Source organism: Salvelinus sp. IW2-2015, linkage group LG4q.1:29 (assembly GCF_002910315.2).
Source record: "Salvelinus sp. IW2-2015 linkage group LG4q.1:29, ASM291031v2, whole genome shotgun sequence".
Taxonomy (NCBI): Eukaryota; Metazoa; Chordata; class Actinopteri; order Salmoniformes; family Salmonidae; genus Salvelinus; species Salvelinus sp. IW2-2015.
In genome coordinates this window covers 90,082,813-90,105,479 of record NC_036842.1, presented here as the reverse complement: position 1 = coordinate 90,105,479, position 22,667 = coordinate 90,082,813, and the positions used below count along the sequence as shown (strand labels likewise).

The following is a 22,667-nucleotide window of genomic DNA, read 5'->3' as shown; positions in this document are numbered from 1 at the left end:
GTATGGTATAGTATGGTGTGGTATAGTATAGTATAGCATGGTGTGGTGGGGTATGGTGTGGTATAGTATGGTATAGTATGGTGTGGTATAGTATGGTATAGTATGGTGTGGTATAGTATAGTATGGTGTGTTGGGGTATGGTGTGGTATGGTGCGGTATAGTATGGTGTGGTGGGGTATGGTGTGGTATGGTGTGGTGGTAGATAGACATTCACCAGGGGTGAGCTAGAGCCTGGTCACAGGTGAATCTCTTCTCTGGATCCTTCTCCATCAGAGAGCTGATGAACTGTTTGGCTGTATGTGGAACAGAGGAAGACACACAATATCACCATGTTCCATCCATTCAAGATAGCATTACATACAAACAATTGGGTACACGCACACAAACACACACACATACTGTACATTTGGGTCTTTCTATAAATAATGTGGCATTGGGATAAAAAAAAAAATGGTTTGAAACAACAACAAAACATTTGAAACAAAAATAAAAAAGTTTATGCAGTTCCACATGAGGAACAAAAGTGAATATATGCAAATCGCCATAACTCCACCTATACAACACCATAGGGCTATACATCCATTAAATCAGGGTTAATACGGACATTGGCAAGTCAAATTCAAGGACTTTCATTGTAAAAGTGAAAGTCACCCAGTAAAATACTACTTGAGTAAAAATCTAAAAGTATTTGGTTTTACAGTAAATGTACTTAAGTACAGTGGTGGAAAAAGTACTCAATTGCCATACTTGAGTAAAAGTACAATGTAAAAGTAAATACTATACATCAAATTCCTTATATTAAGCAAACGGACAGACAGGAGCACACTCCAATACTCAGACATAATTTACAAACACAGCATTTGTGTTTAGTGAGTCCGCCAGATAAGAGGCAGTAGGGATGACAACGTGTTATATTGATAGGTGCGTGAAATGGACTATATTACTGTCCTGCCTGAACTTTTGAAATGTAAACAGTACTTTTGAATGTCAGGGAAAATGTACACTACCAGTCAAACGTTTTAGAACACCTACTTATTCAAGGGTTTTTCTTTATTTTTACAAATTTTTTACATTGTAGAATAATAGTGAAGACATCAAAACTATGAAATAACACATATGGAATCATGTAGTAACCAAAAAAAGTGTTTAACAAATCAAAATATATTTTGATGTCTTCACTATTATTCTACAATGTAGAAAATAGTAAAAATAAAGAAAAACCCTTGAATAAGTAAGTGTTCTAAAACCTTTGACTGGTAGTGTATGGGAGTAAAAAGTACACATTTTCTAGTATAGTAAAGTGTAGATACAGTGACTTCAGAAAGTATTCAGACCCCTTGACTTTTTCCACATTTTGTTATGTTACAGCCTCATTCTGAAATTGATTAAACAGTCCCCCCCCGCAGCAATCTACACACAATACCCCATAATGACATCACAATACACCATAATGACATCACAATACCCCATAATGACAAAGTGAAAAACAGGTTTTTAGAAAAAAAATCAAATGTATGAAAAAAAAATGGTGAATATTAATCCAGTACACATATGTTACGTATGGTTACATAAGACAGAAGGTTTTAACTTGGCAAGTCAGTTAAGAACAAATTAATATTTTACAATGACGGACTATCCAGGCCAAACCTGGACAAATTGTGCGCCGCGCTATGGGACTCCCAATTACAGCCGGATGTGATGCAGCCTGGATTTGAACCAGGGACTGCAGTGACACCTCTTGCTCAGAGATACAGTGTCTTAGACCGCTGCGCCACTCGGGAGCCCGAATGCCTTACTTAAGGCAAAAACAAAAGTAGGGTGGTTGGTCGTAGTGGATAGGTGGGACTACAATGCGAACGTCTAGCAACCCAAAGGTTGCGTGTTCGAAACTCATGATGGACAACTTTAGCTAATTAGCAACTACTTACTACTTTTTAGCTACTTTTCAACTACTTAGCATGTTAGCTAACCATTCCCCTAACCCTTTAACTCAGGGGTGTCAAAGTCAAATGGACGGAGGGCCAAATAAAAAAATTTGCTACAAGCCGAGGGCCGGACTGTTCGAATGTTCATTGAAAAATTTTTAAATGACGCATATAGTCTAGTGAACCTAATTGAACCTACTGAAAACCTAACAAATATATTCCAATATGATCAGATAAATAAAGCAATATTTTCTTATGGCTCTGTCAGTAATCTTTAATTTTCAACAGACACAAAAGACAAATTTCCTTTATATAAAAATCCCCATAACATGAACATTAAATGAAAGAAACCGGTATTCAAGGCGACCATTCAGAGCCATATTTTCTATTTTAGCCAAAGTGAGGCTAAATTTCTTCATAGACAAAACAACATAATAGCAATTTTCTATCTCCCACTTCAACTGGAAATCAGTTTTTTAAAATTAATTGATTTGGCTTTTTTGACAGAGCCCTGTCGGATTTGAGGGGCCCTCGTTTAAATTCCTCTGCCTTTTGTAGCCTTTGTTCCATGTCCATATTCTTGTTCTTTTGTCCGCGTGTTTCGTTCATAATGTCGTTCTTCGCAGATATATACTCTTTCGTACCGCCACACGTTCTCCAGCACAGAGACACACAGGTTTTCCAGCTTACCCTCCACGGACATAATACACCGACTCCACCTTGTTGAACCCCCGGTTCAGTGCTCCACTTCGTTTTGCATTTTGAATGGGTATTCTGAAAGTTAATTTTACTGTGGATGCTGACGACTTGTGTGCAATAAATATTGAAATGAAGCAGCTACTGCTCGTGCGTTCACGTTGCATTGGGGAAATGTAGTATTTTGGTGCGTGTAAAAGATCTGCGGGCTGCCGGGCTTGTCGGTACTGCGTGCCGGTTGTCTAATAACTAAATCAAGATTCATCCCGAGGGGCCCGTAAAAAACCTTCTCGCGGCCGGATGTGGCCCGCGGGGCCTGACTCTGACATATGGCTTTAAACTCAACTACTAACCCTAACCTTAGCCCTAACCTTAACCCCTAGCCTAGCTTAATGTTAGCCACCTAGCTAACATTAGCGTTAGCCACCTAGCTAACATTAGCGTTAGCCACCTAGCTAACATTAGCATTAAGCCACCTAGCTAACATTAGCGTTAGCCACCTAACCACATATTATAGAACCACCTAGAATCGTACATATCATTCAAATTGAAATTCTAACATAATAAAATGGATGATGGACATCCACAAATGAATAATAGCATATGAAACGTAACATATCATACTAATTTAATTGTCCCGGATTTACCTTACTATGTTGCGGCTGTCTCTAAGTCCAGGGCTGCTATAAAAAAACAGTCCAAAGCGTAGATCCAGGATTCTTTACAGGATTCAAGTTCAATGTTTTAATTTAACTGATTAATGCTTAAAATATTATATACCTGCCATTAATGCAAGGACAGAAAAGGTATGTTTAATGTCACGACGTTTGGACAAATCATTCAAGACACCAAACCATGATAAAGGGTTAAACGGTTTTAAATCAACTCGTGAATTATATAATATAGCTATGATCCCCCTTATATCTTAACGTAATGACATGGCAGATTATTATCATGACTTGTCAGCAGCTGTAACAACTTGTCCTGTATAGGGAATACTCACTGGTTCCCTAGTTTATAGAAAGACCCATATATACCGACCAGGCACACACACACACACAGACACACAGACACACCAGACAACACACTAACACACACACACACACACACACACACACACACACACACACACACACACACACACACACACACACACACACACACACACACACAACTCACCTGAGTCAGATATATCATCCCAATACGGTGCATCAAACTCATAGTCGGCCTTGAGTATCTGCTCAAAGAGCTTGGAGTCATTTTCATCATAGAACGGAGGGTAGCCACACAACCTAGGGGACAGATCATTAATTACACAACGATACGGATGCTTTATGTTAGTGCCATCATCTAACTTAAAAGTAGAATGCCAAGGGAAACCCTACTCCTTATTTGGACAGAAAACTGAATCTATTTGATATGGCCTTATCTTGCCTTTGTTGTGTCTTTGGCACATCTTCTGATCACAACGCTTGTTACATGGAGATTAATCAAATCAAACAAATGATCGGAGCTATAGTATCACATTAGTGATGCCATGTTTTCTAATTAACTACTGCAACAACTTTCTAATTGGTGAGACTAGGAAACTATTCCACCTAATTACCTTAACAGCCTTCACACCTAACCAGGAGTGGTTAATGAGGCTAGAGGGTTCTATTCAAACTAACAAGCGTTTCCACTAAATTGAATTGATTGGGCGGCTTAATCCAGGTGCATTTATCCTGTCAGTTTTAACTAAAAGCTTTCAGAAGAGAATATCATACAGAGAATGTGTACAGTGTGAGGAAATACCCTCTTATTTGACTGGTCTGTGACTCACAACAACAACAAAAACATTTCCCAGTCAGAGGAGCTCACAGACAGTTAACATACACAGTAAACTTTATTGACAAACAGTGGTATTGACATATGGTTTTTACCCAAACACTCCATGAACATACTAACATATCTACCTCTGATCTGCACTGGAAGGCAACGGCCATTGGCAATATGTCCTATTTATAGGACATTTGCTCCTGAGTGATACAGCGGTATAAGGCGCTGCATCTCAGTGCAAGAGGCTGCAGTCCCTGGTTCGAATCCAGGCTGCATCACATCCGGCCGTGATTGGGAGTCCCATAGGGCGGTGCACAATTGGCCCAGCATCTTCCGGGTTTGGCCGGGGGTAGGCCGTCATTGTAAAGAATAATTTGCTCTTAACTGACTTGCCTAGTTAAATAAAGGTTAAATAGGGATGGAAGAGAATGCATAGGGCCTGGCTAGCCAGCGCAGGATCAGCTAGATGTCCTTAGCCATCAGAAGGTGCATGATCAGAGTGTGGGGCAAGTGGGCACCAGCTGATTGGCTGTGACCAGGAGCTGTACACTGATTGATATCTCCTCACATGTGGAGAGCCAGGCTCAGCTGAGCCAAACATAAACAACACAAAACAATTTCCTGTTGCCGTCCTCCACAAGGGGAATTCTCAACATACATAAGACGTTCTAATCCTGTTACATGGCCACATTTTAAACAAATGATATCTTATAGAGGCTAAATGAAGCCTTCATAAGCCCTATGTAAAGCCTACTTAAATTCTACATTATGGGTGTCCATCCACTCTGTCAGAGTGGGTGAAAACGAGCTTTGACTTCCTTGTGTTATAAAATAGATTTTACCAAGACAAATATGATTATTCATGTTCTGAATCTTTCATTGGGGTGTTTCGCTAACATTTCATTAACAGTATACACAAAAAGGTTGGATTTCGTAACCTAATACATCCCATAATAAGCATTGAGCTCTGTTGTCAGGGACCTGCTGTTTTCGACTCTCTCTCTCTCCCGCACCTGCTGTCTCTAACTCTGAATGATCGGCTATGAAAAGCCAACTGACATTTACTCCTGAGGTACTGACCTGTTGCACCCTCTACAACCACTGTGATTATTATTATCTGACCCTGCTGGTCATCTATGAACATTTGAACATCTTGGCCTTGTACTGTTATAATCTCCATCCAGCACAGCCAGAAGAGGACTGGCCACCCCTCAGAGCCTGGTTCCTCTCTAGGTTTCTTCCTAGGTTCCTACCTTTCTAGGGAGTTTTTCCTAGCCACCGTGCTTCTACACCTGCATTGCTTGCTGTTTGGGGTTTTAGGCTGGGTTTCTGTACAGCACTTTGTGACATCGGCTGATGTAAAAAGGGCTTTATAAATACATTTGATTGATTGACAGAGCAACGCAGCTTTCTTGCATCAACTTTGAGGATTTTACATGTTGTGCTTGTCATCTTCAAAGTTGTTTCCGCGGGTTGCAAAAAGCTAACTTTGCATGACACAAAAATATGCGTTTTTTTTATTGAACACCCTACAGATTACAGTATAAGATACTTACAGAATGTAAGCGATGACTCCGATAGACCAGCAGTCCACTGCTTTGCTGTAGGGCTTCTGAGCCAGAACCTCTGGGGCTGTGGAAAACATCATAAGGTAGAGATTGATATAGAACATTGTGTGGGTGATGTTTCCTGAGGTTAAATTAGGTCAAATAAGTTTAGGTTAGCCAGAGTTAAAGAGATACGACTAGATGAGGTCAATGTTGGGTTACTACTACTACTGCAGACTTCCTTACGTCATAGCTGTTCGTCTTCCTGTCTGTCTAACGACGAAGAAGTTTGTGTCCACATGTTGTACCCTTCTGCTCTAAGTAGTGTGCACTTGTTCACTTCTATTCATTGATTTAAGAGGGAAGGGCAGTTGTAAGAAATATGGTGGAAACTCTCTCTAGCCTGTGGAATGTCTTACACCAATCCAAAACTTCTAAATGCGTGGGGAGGAGTTCAAAAGGAGTACACTGGGGGGAATTGGGACACAACCAGACAGGCACGTAACTTGCAGGGTGGACAGGGGGGTCATAACCCTCCCTATAATATACCAGGATGAATTTGATGGATAGTAAATTATTTTCCCACCATAGCTACCGACTTTCTGTGGCTTTAGACTAAGCAGTACTACTCAATTCCTTATTTTATGATTGGACCCCCCCGCTGCCAATTATGCTTTTGGTTTGGTCCGGTCTTCAGAGGTCTTGGTTTGTGAAGGGAAAAAAGTTTTGCAAGGCTTGTAAGGAGAACGGAGCAATACTCCCTCTCTCTCTCTCTCTCTCTCTCTCTCTCTCTCTCTCTGTCTCTCTCTCTCAAACCCTTCATTCTGTGAGCTAACTTGTAATAAATAAATAAGTATTTCACAAATGCAATTTTGCAATTTTCTTAAATCCCTCTTTGTGGCAACTGACCACACGACTGAACAGTAGTCCAGGTGCGACAAAACTAGGGCCTGTAGGACCTGCCTTGTTGATGGTGTTGTTAAGAAGGTAGAGCATCGCTTTATTATGGACAGACTTCTCCCCATCTTAGCTACTACTGCATCAATATGTTTTGACCATGACAGTTTACAATCCAGGGTTACTCCAAGCAGTTTAGTCACCTCAACTTCCTCAATTTCCAAATGATTTATTACAAGATGTAGTTGCGGTTTAGGGTTTAGTGAATGATTTGTCCCAAATACAAGGCTCCTGAGCGGCGCAGGCACTGCATCTCAGTGCTAGAGGCGTCACTACAGACCCTGGTTTGATTCCAGGCTGTATCACAACCGGCCATAATTGGGAGTCCCATAGGGCGGTGCACAACTGGCCCAGCGCCATCCAGGTTTGGCCGGGGTAGGCCGTCATTGTAAATAAGAATTTGTTCTTAACTGACTTGCCTAGGAAAATAAAGGTGAAATAAAAAAAATGTGCCATTGCACAGAAGTAAGCAGGTTTATGTCTCATTTATTCATTTTGATTTCAATATGGAAGGAAAACCAGAGACCTCAAGGTACACCATATTTTTTGTGTAACAACAGCAGTTAATTCAATTGGGGAAGGTGAAGGGAGGGGGGGAGGATGTTTTCCCATGATGAAAGGGGGCCATGACTGAAACCGGTTGGGGAAGCACTGATTTAGATAATGATTAGCTCAAATACAGATGGGTATGCTTCAGCCTATTTATTTATAGCCACTATGCTGCATCAGTTAGACGACAGTTCATGCTTATTCGTTAATAAAACATACCAGCCTGATAATAGGAAACAATTTGTTGTTATGCACATTTTTTGGACGGGKGAAAAATTATATTTTAATGGCGTAACCATCATTTTATTTTCATACATTTTTGGAGTAGAAAAAAACGTAATGCATCGTTCAATTAAACGGTGCTGTTCTGAATGACTAGTTGAAGATCGATGAGGGGCGCAAAATAAAACGCTTTCATTTAAATATGTCACTCATTGCTTCAAGGCAAACGTAGGCTACTTCAAAGTCTGTTCAAGAACGTTGAAGAACATTTTGGGGAAACGTGTCATTCGGTACACAATGTAGCAAAAGTTTGATCGAACTGAACGCACCCCAGAACTGACATTCTCATAGACGTTCTACAAAATAATTGCCAAGCATGGCTACTATCTGAACTGTTAGGGATAAACTCACAGTTTAAAGTAATACAGTCATTATTCAGTTGTGGTCCAAAATTCACCAGAAACAACAATTTCACAGCTATTTCTTCAAAATAAAATATCCCGGGGGGGGGGGGGGGGGCACCCACAATTTGCAACACAAAGTTTACACCTTGCAACCGAGAGCCTCTCACCCACATATCCTGGCGTCCACAGGCTGTAGCCATCACGTCTCCTGTCCCTCCATCTTAGACAGACGCAAAGTCATGATCATGATCTTAGCCTCATCATGGGGGTTGTAGTAGAGAAGGTTCTCTGGCTGACAGTGGAAGGACATCAACAACACATGTATGGGAAAAAATATTAAACGCTTCATAAGTATTCCTGTTTGTGAGAGAGAGAGAGAGAGAGAGAGAGAGAGAGAGAGAGAGAAGAGAGAGAGAGAGAGAGAGATTGTGTGTGGCGTGTGTGTGTGTGTGTGTGTGTGTGTGTGGTGTTGTGTGTGTGTGTGTGTGTGTGTGTGTGTGTTGTGTGTGTGTGTGTGTGTGTGTGTGTGGTGTGTGTGTGTGTGTGTGGTGTAGTGTAACGTGTGTATCCGTACCTTGAGGTCTTGTGTACGATGCCCATGTCGTGGAGGTAGTTGACAGCATTCAGCACTGTGTAATGAGTCTGCTGGGCGTCATCTCTGGTGTAGAAGCCCTTCTCTACGATGCGGTCAAACAACTCACCCCCCAGACCCTGAGACAGAGACACAAGAACTGAATCAACCCTAACCAACTGTAACGCTAGCCTCATCACAACTAGCCTAACCAAACACTAGTCAAACCACAACCTACTAAACAGACCCTAAGCTCGAACCACACGCGCTATCCTCAACCACAGAACCTAGCCTCAACACAACAACCGTCTAACCAAACGCAGCCAATCCAACTTCCGTCAACGCACAACCCTTAGACCTCAACACAACCCTAAACTCAACCACAACCCTAACCTCAACGGCAACAACCCTAGACCTACCGACACCACTAGGCGCTCAACCACATCCTAGTACCGCATCACTAAGCCTTACACCACAACCTACCTCACAATGCCTCAACATGCAACCGCTAACCTCAACACTAACCCTAGCCTCAACCACAAACCCTATGGCCTCCAACTCCAACCCACCTCATCAACATAGGCCTCAACCGCAACCCTAGCCTCAACCACAACCCTAGCTCAACCTCAACGCTAACCTCAATCCACACCCTAACCGCCTCAACACACCCTAGCACTGGCAACACAACCTAGCCTCAACGCTCAACCTAACTCATAACAACCCTAACCTAGCCTCAAAAACACAACGCCTAAGCCTACGCCTCAATCTCAAATCTAACCGCTAGCCTCAACCTCAACTGCTAGCCTCACGCAACCCTTGCGCTAGCCTCAAACGAGCACGCTAGACCTAACCGCTAACTGCTCGCCTCAACCTAACGCTGCCCTAGCCGTCAACCTAACCCTGCTGGCCATAGCCTCACACTAGACCTGCCTAAGCGCTCAACGGCCTAACCTGCAAACCACAAACCTAAATCCTAGGCGCTCAACTCAAGCCTAACCTAGCTCAACCTCGCAACGCTAATCTGGCTCATGAACGCCCACGCTAGTCTATCTCGAACATCAACGGCTTAACCTAGCTTATGTCCACATCCAGTTAACCCTAACCCTAGCTTCATTGTCACAGTCGCCAGTTAAACGCTAACCCTAGCTTCATGTCACATCAGTTCCACCCTAACCCGTAGCGCTGCACGCAGCTAACGCTAGCCTTTCATGTCACACTCCCAGTGTTCAACCGGCTGAACGCGTAGCTTCCATGTCAGCATCCCAGTTTCAACCGCTAACCTAGCTCAACCCTAACCCTAGGCTTCAATGTCACATCCAGGTCAACCTAACCCTAGCTTATGTCCACAATCCCAGTTAACCCTAAGCCTAGCTTATGGTCCACATCCAGTTCAAACCCTACGCTAGTTCATGTCACATCCAGTATCAATCCCTAACCCTAGCTTCATGTCCACTCCAGTTCCGGCCCTGAAGCCTAGCCTCAAACCCTAACGCCTAGCTTCATGTCTCACATCACGCAGGTTCAACGCGTAACGCCAGTCTCAACCCTAACCTAAGCGCTCAACCGTTCAAACGGCTAATGCCTGCATCAGAACCTAGCTCACGCACAAGCTAGCCTGCAACCACAACCCTAACACTCGACGCAAACGGCTAACTCAACCAGCAACCTAACATCAACGCACAACGCGCTCAGCTCAACCACAAACCCTAGGCCTCAACGACATCCCTAGCCTCAACCACACCCAACCTCACCGCACAAGCCTACCTCAACCACAACCTAGGCGCTCAACCACAACCTAGCTCAATCAACACCCTAGCCTGCAACCAGCAACCTAGGCCTCAATACAAACGCCTAGCCTCACGGCTCAACCCTACTCAATCACAACCGCTAGCTGCAACCACAACCGCTAGCCTAAACCACAACCCTAGTCTCAACCTCACCCTAACCTCAATAAACCCTAAGCGCTAGGCTCAAACATGACAACCTAACCGGCTAGCGTCAATCTCAAATCTAACCCTAGCCTCGAACCTCAACTCTAGCTCAACCGGGGCACGTCTTGCCGCTAGCGCTCAACCGCGAACGCCTAAGCCTAACGCGCTGAACCGCCTGCCCTAGCTAACCGCTAACTTGCCCGTCGTCAACCTAACACTGCCTACGGCCTCAAGCCTAACGCTGCTCTAGCCTCAACCCTAACCCCTCAAAGCCACAACTAGTATTCCTAGCCTCAACCTCCAGCCTACCTAGCTGCAACCTCCAACCTAATCCTAGCTCAACCTGGCAAACTAATCTATCCTCAACTCAACGGTTAACGCCTAGCTTTCAATGTCACATCCCAGTTCAACCCTAAAGTAGCTTATGTCGCACATCGCAGTTCAACGCCTAACCCTAAGCTGTCTGTCACATCCCAGTTCAACGCTAACCCTAGCCTCAACCCTACCTAGCTTCATAGTCGCACTCGCAGTTTTTCAACCTAACGCGCTAGCTTATGTCCACATCGCAGGTTCAACGCTAACCCTAGCCTCAACGCCTAACGCTAGCTTCATGTCCACATCCCAGGTCAACCCTAACGCTAGCTTCATGTAATCCCAGTTCACCCTAACCCTAGCTTCATGTCGCACATGCCGCAGTTCAACCCTAAACCTAGCTTCATGGTCACATCCAGTTCAAACCCTAACCGTAGCCTTCATGTTTCCACATGCCGAGTTCACCTAACCCTAGCCTCAATCCCTAACGCTAGCTTCATGTCGCAATCCCAGTTCAAGCGCCCTAACCTAGTTCCAACCCTAAGCTACCCTCACCTCAACCTAATGCTAGCCTAACCTCAACCTAATACTAGCTTCCTGTCACATCCAGTTCAACCCTAGACCCTAGTCTCAACCCTTAACCTAGTTCAACCTCCAGCTAATCCTAGGCTCTAACTCGCCTAATACTAGTCTTTCATGTCCACATCCAGTTCAGGCCAACCTAGGCCTTAACCCTAACCGCCTAGTGCTCAACCTACAACTAATCTTGCCTCAACCTCAACGCGCTAATAACTAGCGTTCATGTCACAATCAGTTCAACCCTACTAAGCTGCAACCTCCAACCTAGATCGCTAGCTCACCTCAACCGCTAATACTAGTTCATGTCCACATCCCAGTTCAAAGCGCCAACCATAGCCTCAACCGCTAACCGCTAGGTCTCAACCTAACCCTAGTCTCACCCTCACCATAGTCTCAACGCTCGGAACCCTAATCCTAGATCAACTCAACCGCTAATCCTAGCTTCATGTCCACATCCCAGTTTCAAACCTAGACGCCGTAGCATAAGCCTAACGCTAGCATCAACCCTACCTTAGCTTTCATGTCGCCATTTCCAGTTCAACCCTAACCTAGCTGCAAGGCCTAACTAGCTAACCTAACTAGCTTCATGTCCGCATTCCCGTGTCAAGCTCTAGCTTCATGGTCACATCACGGCAGTTCAAGCTAACGGCTAGTTCTAATGTTCGCACATCCGCAGTTTCAAGCCTAGACGCCTGCTTCATGTCGCACATCAGTTCCAAGCCTAACTCAGCTTCATGTCAATCGCAGTTGCAAGCTAACCCTAGCTTCATGTCCACATTTCCCAGTTCAAGCCTAACCCTAGCTTCATGTCCACATCCCAGTTCAAGCCTAACCCTAGCTTCATGTCCACATCCCAGTTCAACCCTAACCCTTCTTTATGATGCAGTCCAACCAGGGGAGAACAACTTGCGTAGCCTCAGGAGCCAGGAGCCTCAGAGGCCAAAACGAGCTCTGTACGGCGATGATGTGCGCCTCCCAAATGTTTTAACAATGCGGAAGGCTCTGCATAGCTCTGTATAGATCCGCATTGACATGATTGGTTGACGGTAGGTGGAGGCGGTACATCCTGTATAAACACAAACTCACTTCCTTGACAACTAACTTCCTTGACAACAAACATGGAGAACTTTGACGAGAGGCTATCAGAACAAGTTCACAAATAAAATACATCTTTATGATACCTGATGTAGGGATTTCAAAGACACTAAAATGAGTTTGAACTCCTGGAAAGAGATTGGGGATCTAATGGAGATAGAGGCGGTAAAGACGTCAATAGAACGCAGACCGTGGGGGATTGAAGGAAGCTGGACTGGTGGACATTCAACAAATCTGATCGAACAAAATGGATATTTGTCAAATCCGTCATGATGTATTGTAACGGGCCCACAATGTGGTTACTCAAATCTGATGTGGATATATTTGGCTGTTTTCACCTCATAACATGTAGAAGTTGTCCCTTTTCAGGTTTAGAAGAAGTGACTGCTAAATGCTAACTCCTGTTTGTGTAAGCTGGTAGCATAGCTAGCATACAGCTAGCATACAGCTAGCATACCACTACAGTGGTGGTAGTCAAAGTTGTTTTTTAACTTGTAATGCAGTTGATTGATGACGATGACATCAACATGTATGGGGGTTGACATCAATACAAGCATCATACTCTGATTTTTACCTCAACATAGTGTGGAATACACATGTAAACAACAGTCTAAATGTAGGATCATTTGGCTGGGGGGCAATGAGGAGATTCGGGACGGAGATGCAGCTTGGAAAAAACGGTGCATCCTTTTTACTTGGTGCCATCTTGGCTCGAGCTACTGTGTCAAGCACCGGGAAACGGACTCCAACATCTTAGAAGAGGTGAGGTGTTTTAGTTTAGCCAGTTTCTCGTAATTAGCTGGATGGCTGTAGAGATTAGCCCTGAATCACTACGTGTTGTGCAGTGCACAACAATATGTTGGATGTGAATGACAGCTCCCCGATGCGCAACAAGTATGAATGTTCGGACTTCTGCGGAGGCCACATCCGTCGCTGTAAATGCTGAACGGCCACGGCAGATGTCGGATATGACCATACATGGCTCCAGTGCACAAACTGATACAGAGTACCGGCACATCTTATTTACTACAGCTTGAGAACTGGCACCTCTTCTAGAAATATGACAGACAGACAGACAGACAGACAGACAGACAGACAGACAGACAGACAGACAGACAGACAGACAGACAGACAGACAGACAGACAGACAGACAGACAACAGACAGACAGACAGACAGCAGACAGACAGACAGACAGACAGACAGACAGACAGACAGACAGACCAACACAGACAGACAGACAGACAGACAGACAGACAGACAGACAGACAGACAGAATGACAGACAGACGACAGACACAGACAGACAGACAGACAGACAGACAGACAGACAGACAGACGACAGACAGACAGACAGACAGACAGAGACAGACAGACAGACAGACAGACAGACAGGCAGACAGACAGACAGACAGACAGACAGACAGACAGACAGACAGACAGACAGACAGACAGACAGACAGACAGACAGACAGACAGACAGACACATACAGAACAGACAACAGACACATACAGAGAGCAGCAGACAGACACAGACAGAGACAGACAGACAGACAGACAGACAGACAGACAGACAGACACGACAGACAGACAGACAGAACAGACAGACAGCCAGACAGACAGACAGACGGTACTAACTCACAACTGCCATGATGAGGTATAGTGGTTGGGCTCTCATAGATGTCTCTCCAAAGCCACAATGTTCTCATGTTTTATCTGAAAGAGAGAAAAACAGTGGATTTAATTCACTCACTTTAACCTCATCATTTTAATCCCCAGCCAAAAAAGCACAATTTCTTCACAAGATGACTTTGTTCATTACATGAATTAAGTGTGTGTGTGTGTGATACAAAGTGAGTGAAGTGAGTGTTGTGTGTGAGTTCATTAGTGGTTGTGTGTGTGTGTGTGTGTGTGTGTGTGTGTGTGTGTGTGTGTGTGTGTTGTGTGTGGTGTGGTGTGTGTTGTGTGTGTGTGTGTGTGTGTGTGTGTGTGTGTTACAAAGTGATTGTGAGTAGATGTGTGTGAAGACAAGGCAGACAGTGAACCTTTTGGAACCTCTACTTCAACGTTTCTCCAGCCTTGAGGAGAGACAGAGGCTGAGGGTCAAATGGCCCCTATTCCTAAATTCTCTGTGTAATTATCATTACGTGATTAAACTAATCATGTAAACATTCATTAACTAGGAAGTCGGGGCACCACAGGAAAATGTTGTTTAAAGAGTTGCTATTTCCCAAAATGTAACTCTCTTCAGATATTTTCATATCTTATCGGTTACAGTCGCTTATTAATGTATTATTACCTCATCAGTCATATTCTGAATGTCGCAAACCCTTGGATATCTGCACGAACCCTAGCATAAATTATGAATCAGCGATACACAAATTGGATTACTTATTTATTGACTAACTAACTAAATAATCCCACAGAATTACATAAACACACACACGATAGGTTATACATTGGTTACTAACATGATACAAAGAAAAGTCCCTTGTGGATGGAACCGATATGACAGCTTGGTAGACAAAGGAAAGGGGTGGGGACAGCTCAAGAGCGGGAAACTCAGAGTGGACCCACGTATATACAGTTGATTATTACACTCATGGAAATGCTAATACTTTGAACATGAACAGCCAGTCATTCAAAAATAAATAGTAATTTACATATTTACGAGTGTATGCCTTTGTTGTCTCTCTCTGTGAACTCCGATCCATCTGCTGGAGTCGACAGAAAGTCTCTGGTTGCGTTTCCCAGAAGTCACAAGGTCTTTTGTGGTTGTTTAACTTGTTCAGCGGGCTCTGGATAGTGTCTGTTATAATGGCTACGTCAGACGTACCAATGGTCGTTTGACAAGGAAATGTTCTCCAGAATGGATCTTTCAGAGTACCATTCGGTCATTCGTTCGGTTGCGTTTACCAGACTGAAGTACTTAAACAGCTGCAGACTGAATAATTGGTCTTTAGTTTGTAGATTTCTTAACCATTTCAGCGTGGGGATGATCCCTACGTTCTCTGGTCTTGTCCTTCGGTAGAGTTGTAGTTTTAAATAATTTTGCAACATCCGGTTCAAGCCTTAAGTCTGCTTGGTCTATAGAGTGGTAGATGTCTCAACAGTTTGTAACGTATTCACGTTCCATGCTCTCGGTCTCAATGGTTGATTATTCATGTCACAGCTAGAACCACTTCACACACCGGCAGCAACCCGGCATGTTTTGGTCTAAATGTATAATTCGTCGTGAGTGGAGTAAAGAAGGGGCGTTTCCATGACGCCGAAGTAAATGTCTGTGCTCACGGGGTCGTGGCCACTGACTTGGTTAAGACTTCATATGAAAAACAATTATCTCATTTAGAAGGCTAACATCACATTACATCTTCTCACAAATAGTTTCATATTTAATCATATATGTTCCCCCACATTTGGATGTGACCCTGACAACTGGGAGATATATACATTAAGAGATACAGTTATGTTGTCCTACCATCTTTAGTTACAAATTATTAACAAATTCCACAGAATTGTTCTTTGATTTCCCACCGACCACCCAACTGTCCGGATTTACAGAAATACTGTTTCATCATTCAACCTTTTGATGTGTTAAAGTTGTGGCCAAGTCTCTCTCTGTGTCCTACAGTCACACATCCCAATACTACAGACCCAGAAGCAGAGTATTTATGACCGTCATAACACTGTGGAGAGAGACGTGTCCCCCCTCATAACACTGTGGAGAGACGTGCCCCCCCTCATAACACTGTGGAGAGAGACGTGCCCCCCCTCATAACACTGGAGAGATGACGTCCCCCTTCAAAACAGTGAAGTAGACTTCCCCCCCTCAAACATGTGAGAAGAACGCCCCCCATAACACTGTGAGAGAGACGTGCCCCTCATAACACGTGGAGAGAGACTCCCCCCTCATAACCTGAGAGAACTGCCCCCCTCAAAACACTGTGAAGAGAGACTGCCCCCCCTCATCACTGGAGAGACTTCCCCACATAACAACTGGGTGGAGATGCCCCCCTCATAACCGTGAAGACGCCCCCTCATACACTGTAAGAACGTCCCCCCTCATAACACTGGAAGACCCCCGCTCATAACTGTGGAAAGACTGCCACACTCATAACAGTGAGAGAGACCGGCCCTCCCTATAAACACTGGGGAGAACGTGCCCCCCCCTCATATCACTGGGAGAGGACGTCACCCTCATAAAACTGGGAGAAGACTGCCCCCCATAACATGGGAAGAACGTGCCCCAATCATAAACTGGAGAGAGACGTGCCCCCTTCATAACACGCGGAGAAGCGTGCCCCTCATACACTGTGGAGAGACGTGCCCCCTAACGGGCGCCCCTCATAACAGTGGAGAGAGACGTGCCCCCCCTCTACACTGTGGAAGACGTCCCCCTCTTATAACACTGTTGGAGAGACGTTGCCCCCCAAACACTGGTGGAGCGAGACGTGCCCCCTATAAACAGCGTGAGAGACTGCACCGTTTCAGCGGGAGAGACCCCCCTCATAACACTGTGGAGAGAAACGTGCCCCCCTCATAACTGGGAGAGCACGTCCCCAACTGTGGAGAGACGTGCCCCCTTCATACACCGTGGAGACGAGGAACGTCCCTCATAACACGGGGGTGGAAGAGAACGTGGCCCCCTCAATAAACTTGGAGAGACGTCACCCCCCTCATAACCTGTGGACGAGACGTGCACCTCATAAACACTGTGGAGAGCCGTGTCCCCTCTACATCGTAGAGACAGTGCCCGCACTCATAACACGTGAGAAGACGTGCCCCCTCATAAACTGTGGAAGAGACGTTCCCAACGCCTCATACACGTGAGAGACTCCGCCCCCCATAAACACGTGTAGAAGACGTGCCCCCCCCATAACACGTGGGAGAGACTGTGCCCCCTCCTCATAACACTGTGGAGAGTGCCCGCCTCCCTATAACATGTGAGAGCGACGTACGCCCCTCATAACACTGTGGAGAGACGTACTACCTGTAGACGCCCCTTCCTCAAACACTGGCGAGAGACGTGCCCCCCCTCACATACACATGTGCGAGAGAAGTGCCCCTCCGCTCATAACACTTGTGGAGAGACCTCTATAAGTGGAGACGTGCCCCCCCCTCATAACACTGGGGAGAGAGAGACGTGCCCCCCCCCCCCCGCTAGGGTCACACTTCCATGACAGTGTTGTTGCTAATTGCTGTAGAGTCTCTTCTTACGCCAGATGACTTTCAGATTTGTATTTTATGTGTTGCTGTCTTTTTCCAATATTTAAGATATAAGCATCTTGACTTCTCTTCATCTCTTAATTACTTGGAGTGAATTATTTGTTCTATCCTATTTAAGTAATAACTTTCAATATAAGTACGAGAAAATGGAATAGATTTGTCCACCGTCGGGTATCTCCTGCACCCCATATTAAGCCATTCTGAAATATGCAACAGATGATAAAAGTAAAATCCCCTTGTAAAACTTCTGACAGCCAGCTTGCTAAACTTTCCCAAATTTTGGACTTTATACGCACTCCCAGAAGGAAGGAATTACTGAGTCAATGTTAGTGCACCTCCCTATGGCCATTAGGTCAGGCCAAGAACCACTCAACGTTTATACAATCATCATGGAGTACTCAGCAGTAATGGCCGTCGGGGAACCTAACAACAGCACAAGGTTCAATAGGACACAAACCGAAGAACGTCACAGTAAGAGAGCCAAATGAAACAGGGACGATATTAGAACTTGTTTCCCAATAAAAACATGGTATCACTGGGTTCGCGTGTCAAATCGATATTTGCTACCAAGTATAGCTTCAAGACATAAACTGAAAGCAACGTCTTGAACAAAGACGTTAGGTATGGAGAGACTGGTGTCCAAGCGACAGGGTGTGGGCCCCTCCGAACACAAAACGCATGGACCCGAGACGTACTAATGACGGGCCCTTGTTAGAGAACAGGTGGTGCAAGAGGTGGGAGGGAAGGGGTTGTGTGTTTGTGTGTGTGTGGTGTGGTGTGTGTGTGTGTGTGTGGTGTGTGTGTGTGTGGTGTGGTGTGTGGTGTGTGTGTGTGTGTGGTGTGTGTGTTGTGTTGTGTGTGTGTGTGGTGTGTGTGGTGTGAAACCTGCCCACAATGTTGCTGCTCAGGGTGGTTGGGATAAAGCAGTGGTAACAAAAACAAAGATGGACGAGAGAAAGACAGATGGACAGAAAGAGAGAACAGACAGAAGAAGAGTAGACAGAAAGAGAGACAGGAAAAGAGATGGAGAGAGAGATGAGACAAGAGAAAGAAAATGAGACAAACGTAGAGAAGAGATGCGAGAGAGAGACGGAGAGAAGAAGAGACGGAGAGAAAGAAGATGGAAGGAGAGAGAGACAAAGAAAGAGACGAGAGAGAGAAAGAGAGAACGGAAGAAAGAGAGAGATACAGAGAAGACGGAATGGAAAGAAAAAAGAAAAAGAAACAAAGAGGAAAGGAGAGACGGAGAGAACGAGACGAAAGAGGCAGAGAAAGAAAGAATTGGCTGAACGAGAGAGAAGTAGACGGAGAGACGGAAGAGAAAAAAGAGAGACCAGAGAGATGAGAAGAGAGACAGAGAGAGAGAGAGACGGAAGAGAGGGAGACAGAGAGAGAGAGAGAGAGAGATGGAGAGAAAGAGAGACGGAGAGAGAGAGAGAGAGAGATGGAGAGAAAGAGAGACGGAGAGAGAGAGAAATAGAAAGGGCAGCAGAATCTAAAGAAGGCAATCGTAACCAAGCAACTCACTCCGCCCAACAGCAACCAAATTCTCATCAAGAGTGACTGATGGATAACCCCAGGCTCTGAGGAGAATTACCCATGAACTCGGAGGGGGGTGGATGGAGAGAGCTAGTGCCGTCCTCACCTGCATGCTGACGTCCCGTCATGTGTTCTCTATTGACTCTGACAGAGTGGAGCTACTGTATATGACTGAATGTGTAACACATAACTAGAACTTAGCTGAAATGGCATTGGCACCACAACGACTGGTGAGTACGGTACTGTGAGTACGGTACCGTACGGTACTGCAGTATATGATTGAAGGTGTATGTTGCTTTGACTCACTCTAGTCCATGTACGTGACTTAACTTGTAAAGACGCTTTGGATATGAATGTCTGCTCGAAAAAAAAACTCTTATTGACCAGCGGCTGGTAGACCAGATATGGAGGTGAAGGGAAGACCAAGGTTTGAATCTACCTGCACAGAGATGATCTTTTATAAAGGCGTGGTGTCATTCTGGGAGGGCTGGGTTTCATACAGTAAGACCCACATTGTGAAGTACAGTGTTTTTGTGTTATATGGTACCTACATTTTCCAGATGTTCTTTTTACTAGATAGATACAGGTGAAGAGTCACAGGAAAGGAGCATAACAACAAGACGGAACAGGTCAGTATTTGAACCTGTGGAGACACGGCATGTGATTCCCCAAGAGGCAGAGTTACCCCACCCCTCTGGTACCTACTTCCGTAGCACGGCGATTTCGTTCTCGATGCTGGTCTCCTTCCCCTTCAGTGCTTTCTTCGGGATACACTTCACTGCAACCATCTTCCCTGTGGTCTTCTCCCTGGCCATTACCACTTCTGAGAACGCACCACTGTGGACCGAGAGAAGAACAGAGAGAAGAGAGAGAGGAGAGAGAGAGAGAGAGAGAGAGAGAGAGGAGAGAGTGAGAGAGAGAGAAGGAGAGAGAGATAGAGAGAGAAGAGAAGAGAGAGAGAAGAGAGAAGAGAGAGAGAGAGACTGAGAGAAGGAGAGAAGGAGAAGAACAGAGAGAGAAGAGAACAGAGAGGACAGATACAGAGAGAGAGAGAGAGAGAGAGAGAGAGAGAGAGAGAGAGAGAGAGAGAGAGAAGGAAGAGAGAGAGAAGAGAGGAGAGCGAAGAGAGAGGAAGAATAAGACAGTACATCGTTAACTTTGCATAAGCACAAACAGAGAGTATTGACATACAGGTATTGTATAGAGAGCATCCAGAGAAAGACAGTGTAGCATAGACTAACATAACAGTGTAAATATTTACTGTAGAAAGACAAACATTACACTGTAAATATTTACGTAGAATAGACTAACTCTTACACTGAAAATATTTACTGCTAGAGAATAGACTAAACATTACACTGTAAAAATTACTGCTAGAATAATACTACTGGAATATTACATGTAGAACAGACTAACATTACACTATGAATATTTACTGTAGAACAGACTAACATTATACTGTGAATATTTACTGTAAAATAGACTAACATTACACGATGAAATATTTACTGTAGAACAGACCTAACATTATACTGTGAATATTTACCTGTTAGAGTAGACTAACATACTGTGAAATATACTGTAGAACGGACTAACATGATACTGTACATATTTACTGTAGAACAGACCAATCATACTGTTAATATTTACTGTAAACAGACTAACATTATATTTGTGAATATTTACTGTCTTAGACAGACTAACATTACACTATGAATATTTACTGTAGAACAGACTAACATGATACTGTACATATTTACTGTAGAACAGACTAACATACTGTGCATATTTACTGTAGAACAGACTAACATACTGTGAATATTTACAGTAGAGTAGACTCACATACTGTGAATATTTACAGTAGAGTAGACTAGCATACTGTGAATATTTACAGTAGAGTAGACTAACATACTGTGAATATTTACAGTAGAGTAGACTAACATACTGTGAATATTTACTGTAGAGTAGACTAACATACTGTGAATATTTACAGTAGACTGTTAGAACTGTCAAGGCTCCATGGATTGATGAGGAATTGAAAAACTGTATGGTTGAAAGAGATGGGGCAAAAGGAGTGTCTAATAAGTCTGGCTGTACATCTGACTGGCTTACTTACTGCAAATTGAGAAATTATGTGACTAAACTCATCAGAACAATGAAGAAACTTTATTATGAAGCCAAGATCAATGATATAAAGAATGATGGGGAAAAAACTTTGGAATACTTTAAATGAAATTATGGGCAGAAAGACAAATTCAACTCCATCTTTCATCGAATCAGATGGCTTATTCGTCACAAAACCATTTGATGTTGCCAATTATTTTAATGATTATTTCATTGGCAAAGTGGACAAACGTAGGCAGGAAACGCCCACGACAATCAGTGAGCAATTATATTTATGTATAAAAAAAACAAATAATGAAAGAAAAGCATTGCAAGTTTCATTTTGTAAAGTTAGTGTGGGAGAGGTGGAAAAATTATTGTTCACGATCAATAATGACAAACCTCCTGGCATTGACAACTTAGATGGAAAGCTAATGATGATGGTAGCTGACTCTATAGCCATTCCAATCTGTCATATTTTTAGTCTGAGCCTCGAGGGAAGCCAAAGTAATTCTGCTACCAAAGAGTGGTAAAGCAGGCTTTACTGGTTCTAACAGCAGACCTATAAGCTTGCTGCCAGCCCTTAGCAAACTGTTGCAAAAAAATGTGTTTGATCAAATACAATGTTATTTCTCTGTAAACAAATTAACAACAGACTTTCAGCATGCTTATAGAGAAGGGCACTCAACATGTACTGCACTGACAAAAATGAATGATGATTGTTTGAAAGAAATTGATAATAAGAAGATTGTGGGAGCTGTACTGTTAGATTTCAGCCATTGATATTATTGACCATAACCTGTTGTTGAGAAAACTTAAGTGCTATGGCTTTTCAACCTCTGCCATATTGTGGATTCAGAGCTATCTATCTAACAGAACTCAAAATATTTTATTTAACGGAAGCACCTCTAATGTCAAACATGTAAAGTGTGGCATACCGCAGGGCAGCTCTCTAGGCACTCTACTCTTTTCTATTTTTACCAATGACCTGCCACTGGCATTAAACAAAGCATGTGTGTCCATGTATGCTTATGATTCAACCATATACGCATCAGCAACCACAGCTAATGCTCTAGGCACTCTACTCTTTTCTATTTTACCAATGACCTGCCACTGCATTAAACAAAGCATGTGTGTCCATGTATGCTATGATTCAACCATATACGCATCAGCAACCACAGCTAAGAAGTCACTA

General features: G+C 43.9%; 1 pseudogene; it reads right to left on the bottom strand.

Annotated features, from left to right (window-relative positions):
* LOC111962792 (calcium/calmodulin-dependent protein kinase type 1D-like) overlaps positions 1 to 22,667 on the bottom strand; it is a 68,425-nt pseudogene that overhangs the window by 11,067 nt on the left and 34,691 nt on the right.